Genomic DNA, 10,154 nt, shown 5'->3' on the forward strand with positions numbered 1-10,154 from the left:
TGCCTGTACTCCCAGCTACTCAGGAGGCTGAGGCAGGAGAATGGCGTGAACCTGGGAGGCAGAGCTTGCAGTGAGCTGAGATTGCGCCTCTGCACTCCAGCCTGGGAGACAGAGTGAGACTCCGTGTCAAAAAAAAAAAAAAAAAAAAATCTTGAATCTATTCCATATCAGTCATGTCACCTTGGGCAAGTGACTGAGCATCTCTGGTCTCAGTTGGCTCATCTGTAAAACAGCATCTGACATACTATGCTGGGGTTAAAGGAGATAATGCTCTGGAAGCACTCAGCTCAATACTTGGCACATAATAATTGCTCAATAAATGGTCCCAGATTTAGTTATACTGGGGCAGATCTAGGTTTTGTGGGGCCTGAAGCTTATATAATTTGGGAAACTCTCTTTAAGAAAGTAATACAAAGTTGGCCGAGTATGGTGGCTCATGCCTGTAATCCCAGCACTTTGGGAGGCCAAGGCAGGCAGATCACGAGGTCAGGAGTTCGAGACCAGCCTGGCCAACATGACAAAACCCCATCTCTACTAAAAATACAAAAATTAACTAGGTGTGGTGGCAGGCACCTGTAATCCCAGCTACTCGGGAGGCTGAGGCAGGAGAATTGCTTGAACTCAGAGGGCAGAGGTTGCAGTGAGCTGAGATCTCGCCACTGCACTCCAGCCTGGGTGACAGAGTGAGACTCCATTGAAAGAAAGAAAGAGAGCAAGAGAGAGAAAGGAATTGAACAGAAAAAGACCCTAGCACGGCTGGGTGCGGTGGCTCATGCCTGTAATTGCAGCACTTTGGGAGGCCAAGGCAGGTGGATCACCTGAGGTCAGGAGTTCGGTACCAGCCTGACCAACATGGAGAAACCCTGTCTCTACTAAAAACACAAAATTAGCCGGGCATGGTGGCGCATGCCTGTAATCCCAGCTACTCGGGAAGGCTGAGGCAGGTGAATCGCTTGAACCTGGGAAGTGGAGGTTGCGGTGAGCCAAGATCGCGCCATTGTACTCCAGCCTGGGCAACAAGAGCGAAACTCTGTCTCAAAAAAAAAAAAAAAAAAAAAAAAAAAAAACAACCCTAGCACATTCATATAGTAAGGATAAGGTGGAGTTTTGTACAGGTATCCAGAGTGATAATGTAAAATTGACTTATTCCTTGGACCGCTGTCACAAACATTCGAGAAATATTGCTGTGTATGGAACACAGCAGCCCTTCTGGATGGCCATCAATATCCCTATTTTCTCTTGAGCTGGTGTTAGGGTTAGGGTGAGGATCAGGGGAACTGAGGTAAGCAATTTGCCCAGGATGTCTTAGGGCTAGAGAGAAAAGTTGAGCATGTATCAAAACTGACCCCTTACTCTCACCCCATCATCCAGCCCAGGACCTGGTCAACCTGCCTCTCAGTCCTGCAGCTTACAGCCCTGCGGGAAGAGGATGCGCTGACCTGGCTCCGGGAGTCACTGGTTCATCACACCACACCTTGGAGGGCTTGCACCTGGATGAGTGTGCAGGCAGCCTTAGAGGCCATCGGGATGTTAGGATCAGGGTTAGAGGTGTCCTTTCTCCCCAGGCCCCACCCCTGCCCTGCTGTTGTGTCCGGAAAGGTTAGTCCAGTCAGAAAAGCTACTGTGGACGCCATGCTTCATTGGACCCTACTCTGTGCCACTCTGACCTACAGCCACGTTCCTCAGAACACTGAGTCCCCAAGACTCCAGAGGAGGCAGGTGTTATCATTCCCCATTTTGCAGAAGAGGAACCTTGAGCCTTGAGATTCCACGAGCTAAAGGAACTTTCCCAAGGTCACAGAGCTGAGCTGGGAACTCAGCCATGGCAGATTTGGCTTCACCCATTACCCTCAAGAGCCCCAGTCAAGGGTACCAAGAGGGGAGACAGAGGAAAGAAGTCCAGGTAACTGTAGGTCCCTCCCTCTACAAAGATCCTGCTTTCCCCCTTCACTCTCCACCCCTGCCCAAGCAAACCCATCCTCTCTGCATCCCAAATCCCAGGAAGAAACCCGGACTGGCAGACAATGCCCAGTCCCGGTGGGCGGTAGAGAGGGTGGAGCAAGCTGGAGTGGGGGCTGGAGTGGGGATGGGGGGAGGAGCTGGGGTCAGAACTCACGCCCTGGGGAGGAGGCTCGAGAGGGGCCGAGCCTCTGAAAAAGAATGAGCCCATTCAGAGCTGGGAAGCCAGAGGAAAAAACCTCGTCTGGTGTCTGACAAGAGGAGAGGAAGGGGGGCAGGGGTGGGCGCTGCTGATTCGATTTCCTCCTTAACTGTCCCTCCAGCAGGGCCTGGCAGGAGAGCCCAGGAAAGAGGATGTCTGAGGGACAAAGACAGCGAGGGGGACCCTCAGGGAAGGGAAAGGGGTGCTGGTGAGAGGGGTCTAGCTAGGGGGCTGGGGAGAGGGAGTGGGAACAGAGTGGGGCTGACTGCGGGACAGAGGGCAGCAAACTCAGATCAGGGCAGATGCGTGTGTTTTGCCCAAGACCCCAGCCTGTGGGCAGTGGAGTGACCACTGACACTGAAGAGGCAGGACAGGGCTCTAGCTTCCGAGGGTGACCTCTAAGTCAACAGGCTGGGGCTGCAACCAGCAGCCTGTGAAATGCCAGTCAATCATTGACCAGCCATGGAGACTGGGGGGCACAGGAGACTTGTGTGTGTGTGTATGTGTGTGTGTGTGTGTGTGTGTATGCATGCACCAAAGTCTCCTCCCTCTACCTACTTCACCAGCCAGCTTGGGGTCAGAGGACTGAAAACAAACAGAAATCGGGAGGAGTCGTCTGGTCCACAGTCCGAGGTCCAGGCCACAAACTGAGGCCTACCCCACAGTGCCTTGAGGCTGAGGCACAGGTTGCTGGGGAAGTGACTGTAGGAATTAGTTCATTGGAAAGAGTTCCTCAGAGTAGGCTTGAGGTGTCCCTTTGGGCCAAAGGAGGATAACTTAGAAGCTTCTGATAGGAAAATTGGTCCTTCCTAGGGGTGGCCCTTGATGAGCACTTGTATCCTAACCATGGGGAGGCCACTCCCTGAGCCCAGGATTAGCCCTAGTCTCCAGGACAGCAAAGGGGCAGAGCCAAGCTTGCCAGACACTCTGACCCTGGGCCCCTCTTACCCGCATCTCAGGAATGCAGGCCCAGGCCCCAGGAGTAGCTTTTATCTCTCCCCAGGCTGCTCTGCTGAAACAAAAAGCACTCTTCTGTCCTGGGACTCACCTCACTTTTGTGCATGTCCACAACAGTACATGTCACTCTCATCACTGCCTGCGCAGGCATGGCTGTCAGGGTCTGAGTCTCTGTGCTGCACTGCGTTTGTCCTGGCCATTCTACTGGTGCCCCCGTTTTATCTGTGACTCTTTGCTCAGGGAGTAGCTTTGCATGTGGCCTTGAATATAGCTTTGCTTTGCCATCTGAAATAGAAGAGTTGGACAGAATGGTTCCTGGTCACAATATTTTTGGATTTGGTATAGGGACAGTGACCCCTTCAACCCCCATACTTGTCCCTTGAAAGCCCCACTGAGCCATCCTTCTCCTGGATTCTGGATTCCTTGTTTCAGGAGCACTAAGTCTTCCTGCCCGCTTCATTCCACTGATCCACTGGGCCTTTCAGGACATCACTTGCTCACTCGACTTGCTGCTGGAGGTATAGACCATTGGGGTATGAATGAGGGCATTCTTGCCTCTGACTTTTGGTCCAAGGAAGAGGAGACAAGGAACCTTTGAGAAGCATACAACTATGGCAATCACAAAGTCTTGATTTCAGGGGACAATTCGTTTCTGATGGTTTCATTCACTGAACCCACCTGGTTGATTCTTCTCTTCCTTTGCCCTTCAAATCCAATCATTCTTTAAGATCTATCAACTCCTCTTTTTAATACATTTATGCTTATTCTACCTCCATCACCAGCTAGTCTGAGTCTCTTATCATTTCTCCTTTGGGCTAAAGCACCAGACTTTGATCACTACCCCTCCACCAGTGCTACTTTTGACACCCTGCAATTCTCCCCGCAGCAACAGCAGCCAAAGTAAATGTTTTATTATTATTTATTTTATTTTATATATATATATATATATATATATATTTTTTTTTTTTTTTTCTGAGACAGAGTCTCACTGTCACCCAGGCTGGAGCGCAGTGGCATGATGTCGGCTCACTGCAACCTCCGTGTCCTGGATTCGAGTGATTCTCCTGCCTCAGCCTTCCGAGTAGCTGGGATTACTGGGATTATAGGCATGCACCACCACATCCAGCTAATTTTTGTATTTTTGATAGAGGCAGCGTTTCTCCGTGTTGGCCAGGCTGGTCTCAAACTCCTGACCTCAGGTGATCTGCCCACCTCGGCCTCCCAAAGTGCTGGGATTATGGGCATGAGCCACTGTGCCCGGCCTATTTATTTTTTAATTGAGACTCCTGACCTCAGGTGATCTGTCCACCTTGGCCTCCCAAAGTGCTGGGATTACAGGCATGAGCCACCACACCCAGCCCTATTATTATTATTATTATTATTATTATTTTATTTTCGAGATGGAGTCTCACTCTGTTGCCCAGGCTGGAATGCAATGGTGCAATCTCAGCTCACTGCAACCTCCGCCTCCCGGGTTCAAGCAATTCTCCTGCCTCAGCCTCCTGAGTAGCTGGGATTACAGAAGCACACCACCATGCCTGGCTAATTTTTGTATTTTTAGTAGAGGATTGCTTTAGCCCAGAAGTTTTTGGCTGCAGTGAGCCATGATCACACCACGGCACTCCAGGCTGGGCGACAGAGGGAGACCTTGTCACAAAACAAAAAAAACTAATAGTCTACTGTTTACCAGAATACTTATCAATAGCAAACAGTCCATTTACACACATTTTGTATGTGATATGTGTTATATACTGTATTTTTACAATAAAGGAAGCTAGAGAAAAGAAAATGCTACTAAGAAAATCATAAGTAAGAAAAAACATATTTACCATTCATTAAGTGGAAGTGGATCATCACAAAGGTTTTCATCCTCATCATCTTCACATTGAGTAGGCTGAGGAGGGGGAAGAGAAAGGAAAAGAGATGGGGTTGGTCTTGCTATTTTGGGGGTGGCAGAGGTGGAAGAAATGTGAGTATAAATGGACCCGTGCAATTCAAACCTGTGCTGTTCAAGGGTCAACTGTATTTAACTCGATGCTTGCTACTGCATGAAATTGTTTTTACATTTTTTCTTTGTGTTTTTGTTTTTGTTTTGAGACAGAGACTTGCTCTGTTGCCCAGGCTGGAGTGCAGTGGTACAGTCTTGGCTCACTGCAATCTCTGCCTCCTAGGTTCAAACAAGTCTCCCACCTCAGCCTCCCAACTAGCTGGGATTACAGGCACTTGCCATCATGCCCGGCTAATTTTTATATTTTTGTAGAGATGAGTTTTCACCGTTTTGGTCAGGCCGGTCTTGAACTCCTGACCTCAGGTGATCTGCCGCCGGCCTCGGCCTCCTTAAGGGCTGGGATTACAGGCATGAGCCACCACACTCGGCTTTTCTTTGTTTTTAACTGATTATATACACAGACGGTACACACTTTTAAAGGTACAAAAATAAAAAGCGTTCCTGGCCAGGCACGGTGGCTCACGCCTGTAATCCTAGCACTTTGGGAGGCTGAGGCGGACGGATCACCTGAGGTGGGGAGTTCAAGACCAGCCTGACCAACATGGATAAACCCCGTCTTTACTAAAAATACAAAATTAGCCAGGCGTGGAGGCGCATGCCTATAATCCCAGCTACTCAGGAGGCTGAGGCAGGAGAATCGCTTGAACCTGGGAGGCAGAGGTTGCAGTGAGCTAAGATCGCGCCATTGCACTCCAACCTGGGCAACAAGAGCAAAAACTCCGTCTCAAAAAAAAAAAAAAAAGTGTTCCTTACTTCCCTATTGATCAGGCACATAGTCCCACTTCCCACCAGAGGCAAGAACTATTTCCACTTTCTTTTTTATCTTTCTAGATATATTCTCAAAAATAACAACCATAATACTATGCGCATAACACGTACCCTTATTTTTCTTCACATGGGGTACTGTATATAAGTGTATAGGTGTACATACACATGCATACACACACACATATTTTGTTCTGCACTGTGCACTTGATACTTATCAAAAATATTTGGCCAGGTGTGATGGCTCATGCCTATAATCCCAGCACTTTGGGAGGCTGAGACAGGTGGATCACCTGAGGTCGGGAGTTCAAGACAGCCTTACCAACATGGTGAAGCCCCGTCTCTACTAAAAAATACAAAAATTAGCCGGATGTGGTGGCACACACCTGTAATCCCAGCTACTCGGGAGGCTGAGACACAAGATATATATCTATATCTATATCTATATCTATATCTATATCTATCATGAAGGTTTTACCATGCTAGTACATTACAAATCTGCCCCATTCCTATTAATTTCTGTTCAGCCTTCCATTGTATGGCTCTCCCTCCATTAATATAATTCATTCCCTATTGATGGACATTTAGTTGTTTCCTTTTTCTTCTTGCTATTGAAAACAATGACTAATGCTACCACAAATAACTGTACTTAAACAAATTTGCACTTGTTTAGGTATACCGGAGCTTATGTAGGTATACCTAGGAGTGAAATTCCTGGGTTAGAGGGTATGTGTGTGTGTGTGTGTGTATATATATATATATATATATATTTTTTTTTTTTTTTTAATGTAGATGGAGTCTCGCTCTGTCACCAGGCTGGAGTGCAGTGGCATAATCCAGGCTCACTGCAACCTCCGACTCCCTGGTTCAAGCAATTCTCCTGCCTCAGCTTCCCGAGTAGCTGGGATTACAGGCACGTGCCACCACGCCCAGCTAATTTTTTTGTATTTTTAGTAGAGATGGGGTTTCACCAGGTTGGCTAGGATGGTCTCGATCTCCTGATCTCATGATCCGCCTGCCTTGGCCTCCCACAGTGCTGGGATTACAGATGTGAGCCACCGCACCTGGCTTCAGTCTTTTGTTTGACACTTGTTTATGGCCTGTTTCCCTCCTCTGACCATGAAAAGGACAGTGCCTTGTTCATCACTCTGTTCCCAGAGACTTGCACATGGTAAACTTAATAAACATTTGATGAATAAGGAACCCACATTGTAGACTCTCTACCAATTTTGATCTAAGAACATGGTCAGCTTGCCGTTGAGCCTTTAGCACACTATACTTTTTTTTTTTTTTTTTTTTGAAACGGAGTTTTGCTCTTGTTGCCCGGGCTGGAGTGCAATGGCACGATCTCGGGAGTTTCTCCATGTTAGGTCAGGCTGGTCTCGAACTCCTGACCTCAGATGATCCACCTGCCTCGCCCTCCCAAAGTGTTGGGATTACAGGCATGAGCCACTGTGCCTGTCCAGCACACTCTACTATTAACATATGCTTTGTCTTTTTTTTCCCCCATGAGTACAATGGCTGATACACAGTAGGACTCAATAAGCCTGAGTTGAAGGAATGAATTAGTGACTTTTCAGACTGTGGATCACATCTGAAGCCAAATACAAGTTAGGAAGAAGGACAAGCTAAGGAGGCTCAGGGGAGAACTAGGGGCTCCAGGCTAGAAAGTTGGGAAGAGAGGCCAGGTAATCGCCATCTAGAGATTGTTATCTGGGGCTGTGCTGGCAGGGAAATTCTCAAGAGCTGTCCCAGAGAGACAGTACCCCATCTTCCAAGAAGTCAACAGAACAGAAGTCTCTACTCCCACTTCCACCATTAACCTAGGATTGCTTTTTCCATCAGGTATGTAGGCATGGGTTTTCAAGGACCTCTGAAATACTTTAGACCCGAACAAATTTCCATTGTTAGTTCTAAAATATAAGAAAGCTGCGAAAATTAATATTTTATGGCCGTGTAGCATGGCTCATGCCCGTAATCCCACCACTTTGGGAGGTTGAGGCGGGAGGATCACTCGAGCCCAGGAATTGGAGACCAGTCTAGGCAACATAGCAAGACCGTGTCTCTACAAAAAATAAAAAAAATTAGCAGGGCATAGTGGCGCATGCTGCAGTCCCAGCTACTCAGGAGGCTGAGATGGAAGGATCACTTGAGTCTGGGAGGTCGAGGTTGCAGTGAGTCGTGATCATGCCACTGCACTTCAGTCTAGGTGAAAGAGCGAGAGGCTGTCTGGGAAAAAAAATTTTTTTTAACTAAATGTATATAAATGTAGCAATATGTCAACTATTAACAGCAATTAGATTGAATTATATATATGTATAGTTATTTATAAATCTTATTTAATGTGGGGCATTACTGCATTTCAGTATGTTTGACATAATATAGGATGAGGCCTTCAAAATTGGAATTTTCTTTTTCTTTTTTTTTGAGTTTCACTCTTGTTGCCCAGGCTGGAGTGCAATGGCACAATCTTGGCTCACCACAACCTCTGCCTCCCTGGGTTCAAACGATTCTCCTGCCTCAGCCTCCCGAGTAGCTGGGATTACAGGCATGCACCACCACACCCAACTAATTTTGTATTTTTAGTAGAGATGGGGTTTCTCCATGTTGGTCAGGCTGGTCTCAAACTCCTAACCTCAGGTGATCCATCCGCCTCGGCCTCCCAAAGTGCTGGGATTACAGGCGTGAGCCACCACCCCCAGCCTTACTTAGAAATTTTCTAAAGGGGAGAATCCCTATTTTGTCAGGATTTCATCCTCTTTAATCCTAAATGTCCATCTTTAAATGAGGATCCTCATAAAAAGACTCATCCCAGAGTCACAGAAAGGACAAAATGAAATGAAAAAAGAAAAAAAAAAGTATTGTAAAAGAACTAATCTGTAAGATGCAACGTAGTATTAGCACTGGATTTCCGGTCAGCTCCTGGAGGGCTAAGGGGTTGTTTTGTTCATTTCAGCTTCTCAGTCAGTATCAGTTGGGTGGTCAACTCCAGGGGACACTATTCATGTTATATTTAACTGGAAGAATTTGCCATTCACAGAAAATGCAATGTGAATGCTGCTCCCCAGAGCACCATTCACAGAAAATGCAATGTGAATGGTGCCTCCTGGAGATTTTGCCTTGCTTAGCAAGGTGCTAGAGCTAAGGACTCAGAAATGTTTGTTAAGTGAGTGAATGGAATCCCAGGCTACTTCTTACTCATTCCAACCCCCAGGACGAAAAAGAAAAGTTGACAAGGGGTGAGGAGAGTGGGGGAGGAGAAAGGGTGATCCTTAGCTACAAGGCTTCTATGAGATTGGGTGTGGGTCGGTGCTGATGGGAGTGCAGGGGAGGTGAGCAGGGAGAGGATACTAAAGCAAGCGTCCTGTTCCCAGGGTTCCTCCTAATTTTCCTAGAAATATTACTTCTCTCCGATCTCAGTGCAGAACCATACTGATGATTTTACAGCCCTGGATTTGTCAAGTTCTTATGTTGATGTATGCTGTTCATTCATTAAACAGAAGAACAAACAAACGCACTTAGCGCCTACCATAAGCCAAATTCTGTGCTGGAGGTAGAGTGGTGAACAGGACAGCAAAGGTTCTACCCCGCATGGGGAAGCAATCACCCTCGGGAGGTGGTACTTCAATTGCGACTAGAAGAAAAAAGAAGAGTGAGTGATTCAGACCAGGCCAGGCAGTCAGGAAGCTTGAGGGACATAGCCCTCTGAAGCGGGTCTGGAGCAAGGGAGTGAAGGAGACCATTGGGCAGGGGCCAAATCAGGCAGGGTTTGTGGAGACTGTATTTTACCCAAGGTAATTGGGAGCCAGTAAATAATTTTAAGAAAAAAAAGTGATATGGGCAAATTTTAATTTTTCAAAATGGAGCGCAGGTTGGAAGAGGCAAAAGTAGAGGCAGGGAGAGCCATTAAGAAGCTACTGCGGCTGTCTTGGCGACACATGATGGTGTCTTTAACCAGGGTGGTGCCAGAAGAGATGGAGAGAAGTGGATAGTTACAGGTACGTTTAGGAAGTAAAATCCGACAGGGGTGGTGACAGTAAACAGCCCTACCTCAAAAAAGATCATGGAAAACACTTCAGTTTGCTCATTAACCCATCAGGCGTCCGCCTTCCCTTAACCCTATCGCCTCGATATATGGACACAGCAGGGGGACGAGGGGCGGGGCAGGCGCCCACAAAAATCCGGGAACTTTAATTTAAACTGTGTGGACGTCAGCGGAGAGTAGAATAAAGAACACAGGAACTTCCGGTTACTCCGGAAGTG

General features: G+C 47.3%; 1 protein-coding gene across 5 annotated transcripts in view; it reads right to left on the bottom strand.

Annotated features, from left to right (window-relative positions):
• The window catches only part of ERBB2 (erb-b2 receptor tyrosine kinase 2), a 40,446-nt gene extending 30,302 nt beyond the window's left edge, over window positions 1-10,144 (bottom strand). For 2 of the 5 annotated variants that reach the window (XM_063798614.1, XM_054671552.2), the window contains exons 1-4: window positions 9,942-10,138; window positions 9,421-9,525; window positions 4,948-5,012; window positions 3,210-3,403 (exon numbers count right to left, since the gene is read on the bottom strand). The gene's annotated coding sequence lies outside the window, so the exon portion shown is untranslated. Of the gene's footprint in view, window positions 1-3,209; window positions 3,631-4,947; window positions 5,013-9,420; window positions 9,526-9,941 lie in introns of all 5 variants that reach the window. The other 3 variants (XM_063798613.1, XM_054671551.2, XM_063798612.1) reach the window with 3 other exon arrangements.
• Window positions 10,145-10,154: the final 10 nt, after the last annotated feature.

The sequence above is a fragment of the Pan troglodytes genome, chromosome 19, assembly GCF_028858775.2.
Source record: "Pan troglodytes isolate AG18354 chromosome 19, NHGRI_mPanTro3-v2.0_pri, whole genome shotgun sequence".
NCBI lineage: Eukaryota > Metazoa > Chordata > Mammalia > Primates > Hominidae > Pan > Pan troglodytes.